Raw genomic sequence first — 22141 nt, 5'->3', positions numbered from 1 at the left:
CAAAAATAGAATTTTCAATAAAAATTAAAATATAGATATCTTTAATTGAATTAGAGAATATTTGAAATACAGGACTGTCTCAATTTGAATTTAAGACATCTGTATTTTAGTCATTCTCAGAAAAGTTCCAAATTACTGTCTTTTCTATATATTGACAATAATTGCCATTTTAGAAATATTTTAATAGGAAAAGATTTATGTATGAGGCTTAAAACTGACTTTACCAAGAAACTTTTAATGCACTTTGTTTTGAAAATAACAATTATGTTGAAGTTTTTTTTTCAATTCAAAGTAGGTCAACCACAGGAAATGGGCTTGTCACCAGAGAAATTACCCAAATTCATACTTAAACCTGGCAATGCAAGTTAAAAAGTATGCATTTGGAATTTAAGAAAAACAATGAATTTTTTTTTTTTTTTAAATTGCTTCTGAGACATTCCCCAGCTATGACAGTGTCATATCCAAGGAAGTGGCAGCCATTTTTCTTTTTGCTCTGCTTAGTTACCTTCACTGGCCAACCCCCTATATAAAGCACGGAACTTAATAAACGTGCGTCATTCCAAACAATTAGCTTGTCTCGGATACACATGCAACGATATGTTGTATTTAAAGGAACTACTAGTTAGTTCAAATTGAGATGTTACAGTTTGTACTATGATGAAGAGTAGAAATGAAAATCTTTAAAAATTGAAAACTTCTGTGGTGTTTATATTGTATACTGTCCTTGGTGTTACGTATACCAAATAGTGGTAAAATAGTAACACCACTGACAAATTTTGGTAATACCACAGAAATAAAAGAGTCACACAAGAAGAAATTTAACACACATTTTCATTAATTGTTATAATATTTGATGTATATATCTTCATAGATAAAATACATTTCAAAATAATGAATCACAAATACAATCGGCAACAGTACCACCATATTTAGTCTTGGTAACACTATGGACAAACATAGTAACACCACAGACAAGGACAAAGAAATACTGCTATTTTACTCCTTTTGTAACATTAGATATATTTCAAACTCTTTGAAATCATAGTATTTAATTGCACTGGTAGAACTTGAGAAGAAGTTCAAAATGTGTTTTCAAGATGGCGGCTGTGGTGGCCATCTTGGAATTTGAAAAAAAAATTCAAATTATTGAAAGACCAAAATAAAATCTTTGTCTCAAAGAATTATGTTTTAGAATCATTTTATATAATAAGTACCTGTATGCTATAAAAGTACAAGTATGTTGACTGGTGAGATATATTTGTCAACTGATTACGGAGTATGCATATTAAAGTAATATAATATATCATAAGCTATTATTTTGACTAATTAGTTTAAAATGAAATGAACAGATATTAATTACATTAATAGATTTTAAAACAGGATATTATGGTATTTAAGTATGGTAACACTATGGACATTTGACCTTGACGTGTGATCTAAATACAATATATGTTTCTGTCATAATTGGGAGCTTATCAATATACCAATATTGTTTTTGATATCTACAATGCTCTTTCTCTAAGTTTCTGAATTAAAATTATCCATTTATGGAGGTGATTTTTTCAGTTTTCTTTATGTTGGATTTGGAACATTTCTGATAATGACTCATTTTCACGTGCTCTGTGCGAAGATTAATATTGAAACACAAAGCAACAAGATCTAATTGTGACGGGTGCTGTCACAAGTAGTTCCTCCAATCTCCACAGAGCCTAATTTGACAAGTAAGAGTGACCTCCCCTGAATGATGAAGTGAAATTGTTTTACCGATAAATACATGTTATTTTGCAGAAATAGATATAGTGTTATATCGTTGGAAAACAATATCATTTATATCAGAAAAAATACAACAAAAATAAAAGTGGACCTAAAATGGTTCCCAGCTGACCTCCAAGAACAAGAAAGTAATATTTTTTTTGAATAATTATGGTATTTTTCACATTAAAAATTTAGAATCTGATTTAAACTACATATTGAAACAGATTCCAGGCAAATCGGACAAGTGGTAAATATCTATAAGCAGTTCAAATCTGAACAATGAAAGGCTGTGATGGCCATCTTGGATTCTGGTCAGAAAAAAATGAAACCAGTCGACACATCTGCAGGTCACTAGAAATAACCTCGCAAGTGATCTGACATATAGTTTTCGAGAAAATGGTCGGTCAAAGTCGTGACGAAAAAAGAAGAACCAGAAAAATAAGAAGAAGAATTTAAAAGAATAATAATAACAAGATCTAATTGTGACGGGTGCCATCACATAAAGTTCACAAAAGGGAGAATCAAGGGAGTTTTTTCCAATTTGATGTTTAAATACAGATATTTTAATTTCGTGTCAAATAGAGATATCTGTATGTAAAATAAGAATATCTGTATTGCTACAAAAATTAGAGATATCTTTAATTGAAATTAGAGATATCTGTTTTTTAATAAAAGATATCTCTATTTTGTGTTTAATTAGACACATCATGATTTTTAAATAGAAATATCTGTAATTCAAATACAAATTTATATCTCTTATTCAATTAAAGATATCTTTATTTAAATTAAAGATATCTCAAGTATCTATATATAGCAATAGTGGATTTTTATAGGCAAAGGGAGATCACTCTCAAGTTGTTACTTAAGGTTTTTATTACTTTCTGATAAACCAATGTGGCCTAGAAAGTATTTAATGATGTTCATGTTGCACGTACCAAACATTTGCTAAATAAATGTATTAAAGCTAAATTATGAAATAATACTGATAATAAAACTTTATCAAAATATAAACAAAATGAAAAGTTTGAAAATACGACTTAATTATTTATTTATTTATTTAATTAAATTTGTTTTCATTTTGTTGATAATCAACAAAACGAAAAGTATGAAAAATACGACTTAATTATTCATTTATATATGTAATGAATTAAATTTGTTTTTGTTAACTTTCCCTAGATATAATTATTCATTTTACAGATAGAGTCTGCAGTATATGATAACAGTAGGTAGCTTCTTAACAGAAGTAATTATCAACACACTCGCTGGTTTTGTCCTGAGCAATTAACCAAATACAATCTAGACTCTAGACTACATGTAACTACCAGAAACTCAAAGGTGAGAATCACAGGTAGCTGACCAATACCTGTATGTTTTGTGTGTGTTAATCACCTATCTAGGTTTAGTGCACTACTAGTTTACCTGTACTTTAAATGTTGTGCACTACTAGTGCACTAAGGGTAAAGGTTAGCTTACATTCATATACACTGTAGGTTATTGTCTTAAGATAAGTTAAAACAAGAGGCCCAGAGGGCCTGTATCGCTCACCTGGTTTGTAATGCCAAGTAATGTTCTGAATACAGGTTCATTGTTTCTTTTCTGAAGGAATTTTAATATTAACCTCTAAATCCCCTATTGGGGCCCCCCCCTCCCGCCCCCAGGGGGTCAGAGCCAAAATTTATACAAGTTCTGTTCCCCTTCCCCCAAGGATGTTTGTAGCCAAATTTGGTTACAATCCATGCAGAACTCTATGACTAGTAGCGATTTAAAGGATTTACCTCTATTTCCCCTATTGGGCCCCGCCCCTCCTGCCCCCAGGGGGTCAGAGCCAAAATTTATACAAGTTCTGTTCCCCTTCCTCAAAGGATGTTTGTGGCCAAATTTGGTTAAATTCCATTCAGAACTCTATGACAAGTAGTGATTTAAAGGATTTACCTCTATTTCCCCTATTGAGCCCCGCCCCTCCTGCCCCTGGGGGATCAGAGCCAAAATTTATACAAGTTCTGTTCCCCTTCCCCCAAGGATGTTTGTGGCTAAATTTGGTTACAATTCATGTAGAGCTCTAGGACAAGTAGAGATTTAAAGGATTTACCTCTATTTCCCCTATTGGGCCCCGCCCCTCCTGCCCCCGGGGGGGTCAGAGCCAAAATTTATACAAGTTCTGTTCCCCTTCCCCCAAGGATGTTTGTGGCCAAATTTAGTTACATTCCATTCAGAACTCTATGACTAGTAGCGATTTAAAGGATTTACCTCTATTTCCCCTATTGGGCCCCGCCCCTCCTGCCCCCGGGGGACCAGAGTCAAAATTTATACAAGTTCTGTTCCCCTTCCCCCAAGGATGTTTGTGGCCGAATTTGGTTACAATTCATGTAGAACTCTATGACTAGTAGCGATTTAAAGGATTTACCTCTATTTCCCCTATTGGGCCCCGCCCCTCCTGCCCCCTGGGGACCAGAGCCAAATAGTATACAAGTTCTGTTCCCCTTCCCCAAAGGATGTTTGTGGCCAAATTTGGTTACATTCCATTCAGAGCTCTATGACAAGTAGCGATTTAAAGGATTTACCGTATTTTTGCGCGTATAGTGCGCACCCGCGTATAGTGCGCAGGTACGTTTTTGAGTTTCATTTTGGGAAAAAAATATTTACAAAAAAAAATCTGTGTTTGTATCTTCAATCACAACATTTTGCATTGCCTCCAAACACTTTTGAAGAACAAAATCAAACGGTTCTTATTGTTTATCAGTGCTTAAAACAACCTTCTGTTCATTAAAATTAACTGCCGAGAGGAGTTTGACACGATGATTGACACTTTGTTTACACAACGGCAGGCCTAGTTAGCTTGTGAATTGCCGGTGACACTATAATGAGGAAATCAACAACGATGTTTTTACAATCAAATAATTAACCATACCTTGTGTAATTCCAAGTGGTATCAATCAAGTCTATTGTGTATCTGATAGGCATTTAGATTTAATCATTGTCCAAGATATTAGCTGGAAAGCCGACTGAGTAGGCTAATCAACCACAGGTGGCCGCCATATTTGATTACTGACTGCACGTTTCCGTATTCTCAATTATTTCAATTAGTATTGAAATCAGGATGATATCTTACAGAACCATTTCAAAAGATAGTAATAAGAGTAAATTTTACAGTCATACCATCATTTATAGTGCCGATTGGTCAGTGTTAATGTAGGAAGGTTTTAGTTTCGTATTTAATTTGCTGGCTCTGCATGTGGGATTACACCACTTCCGTAAACATTTGCAAGTTCAAAAGTTTTCACATGCTGGAGAAACTTATTTATAAGGTAATCTGTCTATTGTGACGAATTAATTACACACTTATACATCGTTTCAAGCTCCAGGCTATATTCATTTAGCCATTTAGATTTGGAGATACCTTACTGAATATTCACGATCGTAACATGAATCCGGTCATGAACACACGTGCTCTCAAAACGGACTTTCAAGGAATTAAAGAATAAAAATTTCAAGAGATGTTTTTCATTTTATTTTGAAATACGACTTAATTAATTCATTTATAATTTAATTAATTAAATTGGTTTTAGTTAACTTTCCCTAGAATAATCATTCATTTCACAGATAGAGTCGGCAGTATCTATGATAACAGTAGGTAGCTTCTTAATAGAGGAAGTATTATCAACTCACTCGCTGGTTTTGTCCTGAGCAATTAACCAAATACAATCTAGACTCTAGACTACATGTAACTACCAGAAATTCAAAGGTGAGAATCACAGGTAAAAGGTAAATGACCATTTGTATGTTTTTTGTGTGTTAATCACCTATCTAGGTTTAGTGCACACTACTAGTTTTACCTGTAGTTTTAAATGCAACTAGTGCACTAAGGGTAAATGTTAGCTTACATTCATATACACTGTAGTTTATTGTCTAAGATAAGTAAAAAAATGGATTAAGGCACAAGTTATTTTAACTTATGAAGCCTTCTTCAATCAGCATTAAATACAAGTGATGGCATACATGTATACAATGTACACTGTAAGTACATTGAATAAGTTGAATTTAACATATTATTTACATAATTACAAGATATACAATTATTATGGTTAAAAAATTCTACTGGGCTTTGTAAATGACTGCAAAAATTCAAATAAATAACAATTTATTTCCAAAGTCAAGTTTTCATTTCCATAAAGTAACAAATATAATTTACTTCTATGTTTAGGTCATTAAACACTTGGACCATATCAGCATGGACAGTAGTATCATTCTGACATTCAAGAAAGAAATGGTTAGCATACAATCAAAACACAAGTACAGTCTAGTGACAAATTTATACCGTAAATGTCATCTCTGGGAGAACTACACTGGTGTCTTATGACTGAGTACATTTTTACATTGTATTTATAACATGGTAGACTGTAGAAATAGCCTTGGGAAATTAAAGACTAAATAGATATCGTTTAAAAGAAGAAAACGGTAGTGGTTTGACATTATCATCTGAGTTGAGGAAAGGGGATTTTATTGTAGTAGAAAGTCGAAAATTTGGAATTCAAAAGTTGTCCTTATTTTTATAGTGAGGGAGTGAAAAGTTTTACGTACCGTGACGGGGCAATATAGTGAGGATTACCAGCTGGTCGACTGAATTATATTTTTTACCATATATGGAAGAGACAAAAATCCTGTGCGAGTTATCCCCCTTAATTTGTAGTCCGATCTAAGAAAAGTGTAATTTTATGAATGGGATTCGTTTACTACCCATAGTAACATGTAGTAATTTCAGGAGGAGCTCTTTAATGAAAAACAGTTTGTAAATCTAAAGGAAATCAACCGTGTGTATTAATTTTTACATAAAGGTACCGAAACGACTTTTCTATGTGTCCCGAAACGACCGGATTACCGGAACGTGACCCGAAACGACCGGATACCATTTTCACCGCACGTCGTTTTCGGGAATTGTGGCGTCTATAGAGGTACTAGCCAACAGTACTTATATTATGACAGGGAAATTACTTAAAGATGATTCGTCTGTTTTGACCTTCGATGAAGGTTAAGGTTAGTCCGCTAAACCTGCCTACAGTATATAGTATATTATTAGGCATTTTTTTTTTAAATTGCCTAATTTATATATTAGGCAAATCTTTTTAAAATGCCTATAATGATATACACATGTAGGCAGTCAGGTTTAGCGGACTAGGTTTAAAGTGATGAAACTATTGATAAACTATGGTGACAAAAAAATTAAAAAAATTCAGAAAATACACAAGTCCTCAATGATTACAATAGTACACATGTAACTTATAAGTGTCATTATGCATATGCACTAAAGCATTAAAAGCAATTATTACAATAAGCCTTCATTGGAGACTTCCGAATCATTTGTTAATAAAATGTAACCCTTCATCCAAACATGCTACCAATTCATCTCATTAGAGTAACCTGAAATCATAAGGGATTTTGAACCCCAGAAATTATTTTTATCAATCAACAATTTTAAATTTCAATCTTTGTCCCGCGTGTTTATTTAAAGGTCAGATTTTTATTTTGTTGATGTTATGAGGGTATAATGATAATGGATCACGTGTAAATTTATGTAACCCCGGCGAAGCCGGGTTACGCAAAATTTACACAATGTTCCATTATCATTATACCCTCATAATTACAGTTTTTCACGCAAAATAAATATACAAATTTATTCTCGCGACAGTTGCATATATCTCAATAAAATCCCACATATTTCTTTCTCTACGTCATTGTCAAACGAATTCGATTGTAAAATGATTGGAATTGAGTTCCATTCATATGTTCCCGCCAAAAGTGGGGAAAACATGATGATGACCCGACGTTGCTACGCTTTAATTTTAGCGACTACTTTACCGTACTAGAATTATGCGAAAATAATGGAATAATATATCATTTTGCATGATTTTATAGTTCCATATAAAGTGCAAAATGAATTTAACTATATTTTACGTACCGTGATCAAATATAGCAACAAGAAACTTTGGTCACTGAACTTAGAATGGATCTAGTACCATAGATGAAAATTAGACCCCTACAATGGCCCCTTAATTTATCCCTAAGAAAAACGTCTTAAATATAGTTTCAGGAATCGTCTTTATTTTATAAATTATAAAATGTCATGTTATTATTGGGAGGGAAACTTTTATCAGTTGTAAGAACTTGTGGCTAATCCCATGATTTTCTTGTAAGACAATAAAAACTTAGGCTACATACCTTTCCGCGAACAAAAGCCTTGCTTACGCACTGGAAAATCAATTCCATACCGATGAAAAGGGAAAATGAAAGACTCCATATTCGGATCGATGCAAAATGTGTGCGTGCGTTCAAATTATGGTGGCAAAGAGTATCTCTGAGAAATGGGCAGAGATTTGAATTGAAACCAATGATATTCCTGTCTGTCACGTGACCAAATTTATAATCAAAGTGTAAGGGCACATATCGGCGACTACTGAACAGAAATGATAACCCAAACTTTACTTGAAAACGCTCGTATGAGTCTATTACTCTTACATATATATCCCAGGGATTGAGAATTAGTTACAGATATTATAATCATGGACCCCCAGAATGCCCCAAGACCATTTTAAATTAGCCTAATAGAGGTATTACCATGTAGAAATAAGCCTATAATGATATACATCGTTTTTTTATTTAGAGCGGACTAGGTCTAAAACGTCTGAATGAAACTAATGGATTAGGGACTTGGTGCCTAAAAATTCATGTATACACAAGTATAAATTGTAACTAATTCTTCAGATTCCTTATTTATTTTATTAGGACGCATTTATGCACTAAACATTGTAATCCAAATCTAATAATTAAATTGTTTAATTTTCACACATTCGATATTCCATGATTACAATGTAACCCTTCATCCATATCATTTTACCAATTCATCTCACCGCAAATAAAAGCTAGTAACCCCTGAAGTATCGAGGATGGGAGGGCACTAGGCTACTAAATTGGAAATCAAAATTTTTTCAAAGTTTTCTAATCACTCCAAAAAATCTATTGTCCGCGTGTTTATTTCAAACAGATATTTTATTTAGATTATCATTAAAAATGGGGTAGTAAATTATGTAACCCCGTGGAAGTCCGGGTTACATAAGTTACTTTACACGGTGTTTTTTTTCTATTCTATACCCCACTGTTAAAAAGTTTTAGGTTACGTTAAATGTGGGTAAATTTATAATTCTCGCGAACAGACTTGCATATATTTTATTTCAAGGTTAAATTTGTAAAAATTTTTAAACTCTCAAATCGTCATGTCAAACTGTGTAAATTCGATAATTACAACAGATATTCCAAATTGGAACAGTAAGTTCATTTTAATATGTATTCCAAAAATTAAAAGTGGTTACATGTTGATGACCCGATTGCTTGCTATGTGACTATTTACCGTACTAATATTTGGTTTTAAAACCAATTGGTTCAAAATAAAGAAACAACCAAAAATCAATTCAATTTTATCCATTGTGCAAACCTGAAACAATGGGCTCGTTTGCACAAATAAGGTTAAACTTTAACTCAATCCACAAAGTTATCATTATTTTTAGCTTTACATAAACAACAATGGCCTCGTATCCCAAATTGTAACACTTAAATAATTTACCAACTCAGTCATCCTTAATATCCAATATAACAATGCCAACTTTTGGAGGAACTTTCACCAATCATTTGTAATTTTACAACTTTTGGTAACCCAAATTTTATTTGTTCAAAAATAAAAATCATTAAAATTGGAAATTTTGTAACCTTGTTTCCGCGAACAAAAGCCTTGTGTTAACGTTACAGTCATCCAAATTTCATGGCAACCTTTGTAACCTTTGATTGGTGTAAACTTATCTCAATAGGTGTAACCTTCATCCAAATTTCAAGGTATACTCTGACTTTTTTCACCATAAATTGGTGTAGCCTTCATCCAAAAAAGGGGTGTAATTTCTGTCACGTGACCACTTATCAAATCGGTGTAAGGGCACAAAAATGATTTATCGTATCACAAATGAGTGTAACCTTCATCAAAAAGGTGTAACCTTCATCCATACAATATGTGAGTAAACCTTCATCCCAAATTGGTGTAGCATAGACATCATCCAAACGGTTGTGAAAGTTCATCCACGACATTGGTGTAACCTTTTCCATGCAATTGGTTTAACCTATACCTCAAAATGTGTAATCATAAAAATGGTCTTAGGGCACTCTTAATCCACCAAATTATATAACCTGTCATTCTCAAGATTTGTGTATACCTTCAATCGTGTAATTACATCTGTAACTTTTCATCTAAGTAAATTGTTTTAAGGACCTTCATCCTCGAAATCCATGGTGTACAATCACAGTTCATTTTAATATGTATTCCGAAAATAAAATCTAGTAATACCTGAAGTATCGAGGATTAGGGCACTAGGCTATATCAGGGATAAAATTAAAGATTCAGTAAACGGTATAATTGTATCTCCAAATTGATTATTTGCATTACATAAAATGGTAATCCTTCACCATCATGTGGAGTACCCACTTTAAACTTTTCCCTAAATTTATCCTAGATCTTTTGCTCACTGTAAACCTTTTGTAAAGTGTTAAGTTCCCAAAAAAGGTGGTACCACAGCTGTATATCCTTGTTTGTTGCAACCATCTTACACCCGTGTGTAAAAAATTAGGATTACAATATCACAAAGTTACATGGTGTTAATTACACCATCTGAGACAGCTGTGGTAAAACTTTTTTATGTAACTAATTCCTTAAACATGTTTTCAGTGTTGTAATGTTACACCAAAAAAGGAGGCAGCTATAATTTACCTCTATGTGTAAAATTAATCCAGGTTAGGTGTAAATTTAAAATAGTGTACGTATACCTATAAATTGGTAAGCTTTCATCCTATTTATATCATTATTTCGATTAAATCTTGGTTTACTTACTATGAATAAAATATGGTGTAAAGCCTTATTCCTGAGTGTCAATGAGGTGTACATGGTCATCCAAAATTTTGTTACATTTATTGTTCTTAAAATAGATAATTGGTGTAACTTCATAAATACAATTGTGTACCTTCATAACCTCCAATGTAACGGTGTATTTACAAACCTCATCCCATCCAATTGGTGTAACCTTTCAACCAAAATGGTATTGGTGTAACCTTCATGTTCCCAATTTGGTGTAACAGTTCATCGTCGGTGTAACCTTCATTATGGTGAATTGGTGTACATTCATAAATTTGGTATATTTCATCCCAAATTGGTTAACCTTCATCCCATATACGGTGTAACCTTCATCCTAAATTCATCATTGTAACATCATGTAAATCGGTAGTAACCTTCATCCAAATTGGTAAAAAATTGCAGAATAAATCTAAATTAGGTGTAACATCATCCCAAATATCTGTAATCATCCAAATTTGGTAAGTAATTCATTTAATAGTTGTTTCCCAAATTGGTCAAATACTTTCAAAATAGCTTGTTTATAGCACCATCTACTTAAAATTTGAAAAAAAAAACAACTTAACTATATAATTTAACACAAAAAACGTGTATCAATTAAAATTCAGTTTCACATTTGTAACGATTCTTCTTCCTAAAAAAATTTACATCACAAATACATTTATCTAACATTTAACTTCTTAATTGTAATAATCGTAAAAAGTTTAAATCCACCCCAATCTACATAGATCGATTTAAAACTATAACTATGGCATGGAGAATTGTTATTTTAAGAGATAATATTATTTTAAAACATATGTCGTTGCAAAGTTTTTAGCTTTGAAAAAATGTCCTGTATGTAATGTATAAATAATTCTTTTTTTTATTGATATTGTAGATTTAAAAAAAATGTTAAACATTAAAGTCATATGTAACAATTAAAAATGCATAAATTCCAAAATTATGGAAAATACAATATACAAAACATGATAATATCTATACATTCATTACATCAGATAATAGGGTTTTATTAGTATAAAAATTTGTCATGATCATTGTACGTAATTTCAAATGTTAAACATATTATACAATCAATTACCTAAATGATGGTGTCATCCATCTACATGTACATGTCAAACCATTAAAATTAATATTTGGTACATTTTTAATACCTAAATATTTAGGTCAAACTTTGCATTCAACATAAAACTTTAAAATTATGAAACAACAAATTTATTGTATATTTTATCTAAAGCCTTAGTTTTGGTTAACATCTTCATTACATGTTAACTTCCGTTGCAATATGTGTACATGTGAACATTACTTAGTTATCAAAATAATTTTTTAATGTATAAAGTCTTCTTTTTCAATATGTATAAACATTTGTGGCGTTACCATAAAAATTAATGTCTACATTTGATTTTTACTAAATCGGTAAACATATGTAAAATGTACCCATAATAAAATTGTAACCTTAAAATATTCTAATGAGTTTTAAAATACAAAACTATGAAATCAAAAATTACATTCGTTACGAATTTCATAAATATTAAATTGGTAATATTCAATCCAAATATATTAATTTATTTTTTAATAATTTCAACCACCTCAAATTTACATAAAATGTTCTACTCGAATAAAAATGTGAAAACTCTGTAAAAATTGTTCCAAACGCCGTATTTATTACAATTGGCGTATATTTTATGTCTATTAGTCTATAGGGTCATCAAAAATGGTGTATGTTATTTACATACCTTAACTTAACATAAACAGTACAATTTTACGATAAATAATCTGGTTACTTTTTTCTAAAAGTAAGTTAATGGTCACCTTGTAATGAATATTGTCCTTAAGTTTTTGTATTAACTAAATACTATTGATGTAAATGTTTTTCCCTAATTGTAAGCATGTACTAATTAGGATTTAAAATTGTGTCAGAAGTAGTAAATAGTATTCTTAACTTGCAGTAGCTTGTGGTAATTTGTATGTTTACTTCAATCTACTTCATGTTAAAATTTGTACCTTTCATATAAAGGTAGTAATGTATAAAGTAACACTGTACCTGTGGTTGTAAGGTTATGAAACTGAACAGGTTCACTTGTTTTGAATCCGTCAAAGATGCCTATGTTTGTAAAGTAACACCACTGTGGTGTAATTTGTTACATGTACCCTGGTGTAAAGTTAAAAAGCCATCCATGTCATTACAGGTATACCCGTTCAAAGTATAAGCCCATTACTTTTAATTTTGGTGTAAAGTTTTTACCACTGTGGTGTAAAAATTAACACCTTTGTTATTGTTTCTTCAAAAAATAAAGTAACACCGCTGTGGTGTAACCCCATGTAATTTATATCACTTTCAAATTGAAAAGAATTTGGTGTAAAGTGTAACCACTGTGGTGTAGCCGATAGGTAACACTTCAAATAAAGATCTGGTGTAAAGTAACACTGAATGTGGTGTAAGTTACCCTTTCAAGTTACCATTTGGTGTAAAGATTATCAACACCACTGTGTTTGTAAGGTAATTTACATATTTCAATAGTAACGAATTTGGTGTAATTGTAACAGTTTTGCTGTGGTGTTAAGGTTACACTTTCAAAGAATATATTTGGTGTAAAGTACACCACTGTGGTGTAAGGTTACCCTTTCAAATTACGCTTTGGTGTAAAGTAACACCACTGTGGTGTAAGGTAACCACTTCAAAACGAAGATTTGGTGTAAAGTAACACCACTGTGGTGTAAGGTTACCCTTTCAAAAGAATAGCTTTGGTGTAAAGTAACACCACTGTGGTGTAAGGTAACACTTCAAACGAAGTTCTGGTGTAAAGTAAACACCGCTGTGGTGTAAGGTTACCCTTTCAAATTTAAGATTTGTGGTGTAAAGTTACAGAAACCACTGTGGTGTAAGGTAAACTTAACCACTTCAAATTCGAAGATTTGGTGTAAAGTAACACCACTGTGGTGTAAGGTTAACACTTTTCAATAGGATTTTGTGTAAAAGTATAACTGGTGGTGTAAGTAGTACCACCTGGTGTAAAGTTACACTTTCAAATTGACTTTGGTGTAAGGTTTACACTTTCAAGTAATGAACTTGGTTGAAGGTAACACTTCAATGACTTTGGTGTAAATGGTGTAAAGTAACACCACTGTGGTGTAAGGTTAACCCTTTCAAGTATTTAGAATTTGGTGTAAAGTAACACCACTGTGGTGTAAGGTAACACTTTCAAACGAATGTTCTTGGTGTAAAAGTAAAGTAACACCGCTGTGGTGTAAGGTTACCCTTTCAAGTAAGAATTTGGTGTAAAGTAACACCACTGTGGTGTAAGGTAACACTTCAAAACGAAGATCTGGTGTAAAGTAACACCGACTGTGGTGTAAGGTTACCCTTTCGAAAATTAGACTTTGGTGTAAAGTAACACCACTGTGGTGTAAGGTAACACTTCAAAAGTGAGATTTGGTGTAAAGTAACACCGATGTGTGGTGTAAGGTTACCCTTTTAGGTGAAAAAAAGTGACTTGGTGTAAAGTAACACCACTGGGGTGTAACGTTACACTTTCAAGTGAGAATTTGGTGTAAAGTAAACACCACTGGGGTGTAACGTTACACTTTCATGTGAGAAATTTGGTGTAAAGTAACACCATTTTGGTGTAACGTTGCACATTACGTTACACCAACTTTTGGATTGAAGTTACACCAAAATTTGGGTAAACAATACACTAATTTTAGGTTTGTTTGGATTAACTTTACACCAGGAACGGTGTTTACCGTTTTTTTTACACCGATATTGGTGTTAAGTTACACTTTAAAAAAAACACCAAAAATGGATTAAGTTAACACTAAAAGTTTACAGTGTGCTTATGTTTTAATGAATATGACTTGGGCTAGGTTTACTCAACGAATTATGCATACAACTGCATGCCATGGAAATAGCTATATATAGTGCTACACACAGCGCTTAAAAGTTAGCATTTTACAATTGTACCACAGGGTTAAATGTCTATAGAGCCAAACGCCTGTGATTGTACATACATGTGTATGCGACACTAAATAAAGTTTCATGAATCTTGTAATTTACAGTGATTTGATTTCAATTCAATTTATTTTTTTTTTACGCGTGCCTTCAAAATCTAAAAAAGTTAATTTTAATTCTATAATTTTATAATGTACGCGTGCCTCCAAAAATCAAAGTTAATTCTATCTCTTTATAATGTACATGGTATAGAGAAACATAGAGTATTAAATTGACAGGTTTGGACACACTCCCGTATATGCGGGATAGTCTTGTATGAGGATATTTTTGTTACAAAAAAATGCATGATTCTGTGAAATTGAAAAGGATAAAGTCGTTTAAATAATTGTATTTGTATATAGACATATATCTAAGGAAGACGAATTGTTCAACCTTTTCAAACAAACTTCGATCAATTTTGTTGTGTAAAAATCATCACTTGAGGAGAGGAATTCTTTGAAAGATCTGATCGATTACTGATTGCAACGGAAAGTTCCACTTGATCCAATAGGAAGGTTTATATCATCATTTATATCGAATCTTGCAATATGAGTTACCATGCCGCTAAATGTAGCAAAAGGTTGGAATAGCAATATATAAATATGTCAAAGGTATGGCATTTCAATAAACATTTCAAGCTAAACTAAAAATAACACAAATTATAAAAATTCGGCTTTAGTAAATATTTAAGTTAAAAAATTCAGCAAACACAATGTCAAGTTAGACATTTGTCTTAAGGTTTAATGTCCATCCAAGGATTTATAAGTGAGCCACATAGACGTCGTTGTACTTGTCACACAGGTTTAATGTGTAAAGCAATGGTTTAAATCCATCCACACCATTATGTAGCCACCATAGACTCTGGTACTCCCGTCCATCCAATATGTAGCCACCATAGACTCTGGTACTCCCGTCCATCGTTTAAACAAATGTATGTACCATAGACTCTGGTACTCCCGTCCATCCCACAAATGTAGCCACCATAGACTCTGGTACTCCCGTCCATTCACATATCCAAATGTAGCCACCAAAGACTCTGGTACTCCCGTCCATCCACATATGTAGCCACCATAGTCTCTGGTACTCCCGTCCATCCACAATATGTAGCCACCATAGACTCTGGTACTCCCGTCCATCCATGCATATGTAGCCACCATAGACTCTGGTACTCCCGTCCATCCACATATGTAGCCACCATAGACTCTGGTACTAAGGAAGTCCATCCACATATGTAGCCACCATAGACTCTGGTACTCCCGTCCATCCACATATGTAGCCACCATAGACTCTGGTACTCCCGTCCATCCACATATGTAGCCACCATAGACTCTGGTACTCCCGTCCATCCACATATGTAGCCACCATAGACTCTGGTAGTCCCGTCCATCCACATATGTAGCCACCATAGACTCTGGTACTCCCGTCCATCCATCCACATATGTATGCCACCATAGACTCTGTACTCCCGTCCATCCACATATGTAGCCACCATAGACTCTGGTACTCCCGTCCATCCACATATGTAGCCACCATAGACTCTGGTACTCACCGTCCATCCATCCACATATGTAGCCACCATAGACTCTGGTTATCTCCCCGTCCATCCACATTATGTAGCCACCATAGACTCTGGTACTCCCGTCCATCCACATATGTAGCCACCATAGACTCTGGTACTCCCGTCCATCCACATATGTAGCTACCATATACTCTGGTACTCCCGTCCATCCACATATGTAGCCACCATAGACTCTGGTACTCCCGTGTATCCACATTTGTAGCCACCATAGACCCTGGTACTCCCGTCCATCCACATATGTAGCCACCATAGACTCTGGTACTCCCGTCCATCCACATATGTAGCTACCATAGACTCTGGTACTCCCGTCCATCCACATATGTAGCTACCATATACTCTGGTACTCCCGTCCATCCACATATGTAGCCACCATGGACTCTGATACTCCCGCCATCCACATATGTAGCCACCATAGACTCTGGTACTCCCGTCCATCCACATATATAGCCACCAAGACTCTGGTACTCCCGCCCATCCACATATGTAGCCACCATAGACTCTGGTACTCCCGTGTATCCACATCATTTTCATGCTCATTTGAGAATTAATACTGATTATGTAGCCACCATTATCGTAACTCCTAGTCATACAGCATATTTGTATATATATCCATATAACCCAGAATGAAGTATGTGTAACATTGTACATTTATGGATATCGAAACAGTGACCAATATGCCTAACGGTTTGACTCTACCAACAAATTAAATGTACATAAATATGTAAAGAATAATATCTCCAAAACCACATACCTGTGTGCATGAACATCTGATCCCAGCCACCACTTTTTTACCAAATGAAGCTACATGTAACAATCTATTATCGTATGTATACAGCGTAGCTCCTTTTGTTACTGAAGAAATTACACATTACAACGCACGACGAGCACGCGTTACTAAACTGTTTGGAGCGCGTGCGCGATTCCGTGCATACAGCTATATCATATAGTACATGACCGAGACCACAGGGGCTTGTTACATCGAAAGTAGAAGCGGGAGTTAATGTATTAAAGACTATTTAAAAATCTCATGAATATTTAAATGTTTCAAGAAGGTTGACGCCTTAATGCAATAGTATGGACACGATACCATAATATTCTCAACATATATGTTATATGCCCGTGATATTAATGGTAAAAAGGGGAAAAACAATGGTTTTAAAAAGTTTCTGTCTAACATTATAATGCATCTATGAAAAGGCAAAAACTAGAAGCGATTCATTATTTTCGTTTTCATCCATATTAAAACAAATCTTTGAATCTACAGCAGCTGTAGCTGCGATGACGTAGCTTTATTTTGAGTTACACAACAATGTGCCGATGGTGGGAATCCGGTATGTTCAGATCCTAGCTGGGTTGCATAATGGTATGACGACACTCACAATTATCATTTCTACATGCAGGTAACTTTAAATCGAAAAATTACCGTGTTAAGAACGCTTTGAAATAATCAAAATACATTGTAAAACTCATCTCAGTCATTCCGAAACGTTATATTTTTTCTCGGGGGGAGACTCCCGGACCCCCAAACAACAAAATTTCGCACGTTCGGCGCTCGCAAATTAACCAAAAGACATCGTAAAACTCATCTCAGCCATTCTAAATTGTAGATTTTTTCCCGAGAGAGAACCCAGAACCCCGCAAACACCAAAATCTCGCGCCTTCGGCGCTCGCAAAATCATCAAAATTCATCGTAAAACTCATCTCTGGCATTCTAAATCGTACAATTTTCCCTGGGCTCCTGTGAGTCATTAGGCCCTTTACCAAATTGTGAATTTCTTAGCTCTGCGGTCTCAGATTTTCCCCTGGGGAGTAGGTCATATTTACTATAGATACTATAGAGAAAACACATTTTTGAGCATAACTTGCTCAATTTCCGTAGAAAATGATTCAAACTTGGTTGGAAACTATATACTGAGATAGCATTTTATTATAACGGTAATACCCGAATTGGTCCTGGCTGAGCCCATGGGGCCAGACGGGGTTAAAATGACTGAAATTTTGAAAATCTTCTTTTGCATAATTTCATAGATGTGAAAAAAATGTTCACAAAAGTCCTTAACAACTTCAAGAGCCGGATGGATGCAAGGGGCCAATATAGTGTTACACTTTCTTATATTCTGTAACCGAACACAGGTGACCGTTAAGTCCTCTGGGCCTCTTTTAAAAATATTTTGAGAATGACAGGGTTCCTAGTTGATTCTATTTTGAAGTAGGAGGGCCTGCTAATGTTCCCTTTAAGTCATAAATATGAAATTAGTTGTACTGATCTGATGTAAGGCAAACAACTATATCAACTAAATAATACTCCATACTCATTCTTTCATATTAACTAATTATGGGGTCAGCTTTTGTCTACACATGTTGCTATCTGCAATTGCTAGAAGTTCAGATAGTGTCCAGTTTTGCCGAAAATTTGTATGTGCGTCATTTTATTTCTCCAAGCTATGTATGTGTTTTAAAATTTTTGGTTGTAATAGTTGCTTTTGATTGTTGGAATTCTAATATTATCCTATTTTTAATGTATGGATACTTGAATCCCAGACATTTTGAAAGGATATTGGTAATTGGCAAGGTAGGAGAGTGGTAACCTCTGATTAGCAAAGTCTTAAAAAATGGTTTGATACATATTGACATATAGGACGTTTTTGTGTCTTATTGTTGTCTTTATCTAATCTAAGGATTCCAATAAGGTTCAAATTTAGATGTCAGTTAAATTTGGCAATAGACTTCAGAGCTATTGCTGCAATAAAAATGCATTTGAGGCTTTTTTTTCTGTTTGTCAAAATCTAGGTTGTCAAAAAAGATGATTGTTTGAACAGTATACATAGCTCTTGTTGGTGATTCAGTCTCTTTTCAGCTTCTCTCGTCAATAAAAAGTAAGAGTTTAGCCAAATAGCATTACATTTTTCATTTTGTTTTCATTAATTTGTTATCTTCCTCTGAGAGTTATATAATAGATGTCAATAAGTTAGCCTTTGCAATTATTTTTCATGAATATTTAGGGGTATTTTTCTCAGAATTTGACAGAATCATAAAAATATATCCCATGTACATATATTGGAGCTTAATAATGGACTTGTGAACTGCACAAAATACTTTTTTGTTGGCAGCATTCTGTAACATGTCATTTGTTGAAAGAAAACATCAAAATGTCGAGTTTGTAGTCATGTTGCTGGTAAAGGGCCTGAACTGCTTTACAACTACTCACCTTTATCAGGCATTATTTACAGGCACAGTGCTTCAAGAGTCCTGACATGGGCGCAATATTGTATAATTGATCAAGATACATTTTATGATTGTGTTCAAGTTGACTCTACAGTAATATACAATTGTATGTGGTAGGGCAGTTTTTCACATGTTGTGAACAAGGTAGCTTTTGATGCCAAATGGTAGCTCCATCTGTATGCTACCCCAGTGAGTTGAGATAATTTGGTTGGGTGTTGATTCTGTCGAACCCCCACAAACAATTATACATAAACATTTGTAAATGAATTATTCACCATTGGATTTTATACAGAAACCTTATTTTTTCAAATAGCGTTTCACAGCATTGGACCATTTGTCCAGTTAAAGTTCTGAGCATATCATGTGTTGATGTCCTAATTTCTTGGAATGGCTTTTCATTTGGGGTCTAAGAAAGACAAAATGTGTTTTTATTTGGGTAAACAATTCTTATTCTTGTACATATCGGTCGTGTTTGAGATTAACTTTTCTTGTGCAATTTCTCAGTTAAAATCTAGGTGCAAGTTTCTTCAGTGGTGTACTGTTCAGATCATGTTATTATCCTTATTAGGCACTTTAAATATCAAACAAACAAAGAATCATTGGAGATGGTGAAAGAGGCGTATTATGCGTCTGTTTAAAGTGCTCTTGTTTACTTTTGCTGTCTCAACTCCAAAACATTGTCTTTCAGGTAGTTCTACCCAATGAAGACAATGGAGAAAAATAATACTGTTTCTTGTAGCCTTGTATCCAAAGAGGTGATTGTATTTTAAGAAACTCAAGTCAGTTAAATTAAGAGTTATTCACATGTTTTAAAACAGTGCCTGATCATTGAAAGCTTCAATATAAAATAAGTAAAAATCCAGTATGTTTATGTTTGTTTTATTTTCTCTAACGGTCCTGATGAAAGGAAATACTTTGGTGTCCTTTCCATTAGCACTAAAACATGTGTACAATAAAATCTTTATAAAGATTATTGTGAGGATGATGCACAAGGTTTTCAAAATGTGGATTTGCATGGAGGCAATTGGTAACTTGGAGAGCAAAACTAGGTGTTCCAGAAGAGTAAGTGTCTTCTGTTTTGTTGGTGACACCTGCTATGTAAATCTAGGTCAAATCCGGAAAATGCCAAAATATTTCAACAGAATTTAAGCTGACTGCATATTAACGAGCATACCAGACAGACATACTATTACCCCTTGAGAATGTGGACATACACGATCGTCTCTCTAATATAAAACAATTTTGTTTTGAGGGTTTTGCAACATTTTGTGATCCTGAGGGTAGAATATCCCTATCCTTCATATCCACTTAAGAAAGAGTATTTTTCTTTCATACATCGACGTTTTATTGCAATTTTCCAACTATAATATTCCGCCATTTTGAAATAAATTCGAAGAAATCCACGGTTGAAAGTAAATTTTTCCTACATGAAAAATTACGTGATATTTTCAACAAAAATTCCGTTGTTTGCATCTTTTACAGTAAAACCAGTCAAGTTTGTGAAAACAAATGTTAAAATTTTACCGAGGAAATAGAAATTCTGTTGACGCCGTGACGTCACGAGGCTTTATTGCATGGGTAGCCATGCAAGACAGCCTCAGGCGACATGAGTGTATTGCCCTAGACCAGCCAGTATTACACCCGTAGGTATGAAAGAATATCTCATCTTTGTGGGGGGGGGGGGGCATATATTATTTCTCATGCACCATAATTGTGTGGGGACATTGAATATCTCCTGTTAGTGGGGACATACATCATTTCTCATGCATCATAACTTTGTTGGTACATTGAATATCTCCTGTTAGTGAGGACATACATTATATCTCATGCCTCATAATTTTGTGGAGACATTGAATATCTCCTGTTAGTGGGGACATGCATCATTTCTCATGCATCATAATTTTGTGGAGACATTGAATATCTCCTGTTAGTGGGGACATGCATCATTTCTCATGCATCATAATTTTGTGGGTACATTGAATATCTCCTGTTAGTGGGGACATACATTATCTCATGCATCATAATTTTGTGGGGACATTGAATATTTCCTGTTAGTGGGGACATACATTATCTCATGCAGCACAATTTTGTGGGGACATCGAATATCTCCTGTTAGTGGGGACATACATTATATCTCATGCATCATAACTTTGTGGGGACATCGAATATCTCCTGTTAGTGGTGACATACATTATATCTCATGCATCATAACTTTGCGGGGGCATTGAATATTTCATGTTAGATGGGACCTATATTATATCTCGTACATCACAATTATTTGGGGACATTGAATACCTCTTCTTAGATGGGACATACATTTTATCTCATACACTTATCTCATCTTAGTGGGGACATTAAATCTCATGTTAGTTAGGACATACATGTATCCTAGTATAACCATTGTCCCCGCGTCTTAATCAGAGAAAAGTCCTTTGAACGAGTGTCTCTCATTTTTTTCATTATTTTGAAATTGTTGAAAATCAAAGTGAGATTATGGTGATTCAATGAGTGGATTTCCAATTCCAGGGAAAAAACAATTGTAGACATGGTAAAGGAGGGGTATTACTTTGGGCCGTTTTACGGCCACTCAGTGATAAGCAAAATATTTTGCATGAAGATACATTAGGGTCAGCTGCATATTGTATGCTATTCAGAATAT

At 34.1% G+C, this 22141-nt stretch overlaps 1 long non-coding RNA gene across 12 annotated transcripts in view; it reads right to left on the bottom strand.

Moving 5' to 3' along the window:
* The window catches only part of LOC138334829 (uncharacterized), a 28953-nt gene extending 11790 nt beyond the window's left edge, over positions 1 to 17163 (bottom strand). For 11 of the 12 annotated variants that reach the window (XR_011210186.1, XR_011210188.1, XR_011210190.1 and 8 more), the window contains exon 1: positions 7969 to 8016. This is a non-coding gene — a long non-coding RNA (uncharacterized lncRNA). Of the gene's footprint in view, positions 1 to 7968; positions 8017 to 17008 lie in introns of those variants that run through there. The other variant, XR_011210182.1, reaches the window with a different exon arrangement.
* Positions 17164 to 22141: the final 4978 nt, after the last annotated feature.

This window comes from Argopecten irradians, chromosome 11, assembly GCF_041381155.1.
Source record: "Argopecten irradians isolate NY chromosome 11, Ai_NY, whole genome shotgun sequence".
Taxonomy (NCBI): Eukaryota; Metazoa; Mollusca; class Bivalvia; order Pectinida; family Pectinidae; genus Argopecten; species Argopecten irradians.
This window is presented reverse-complemented; position numbering and strand designations above follow the sequence as displayed.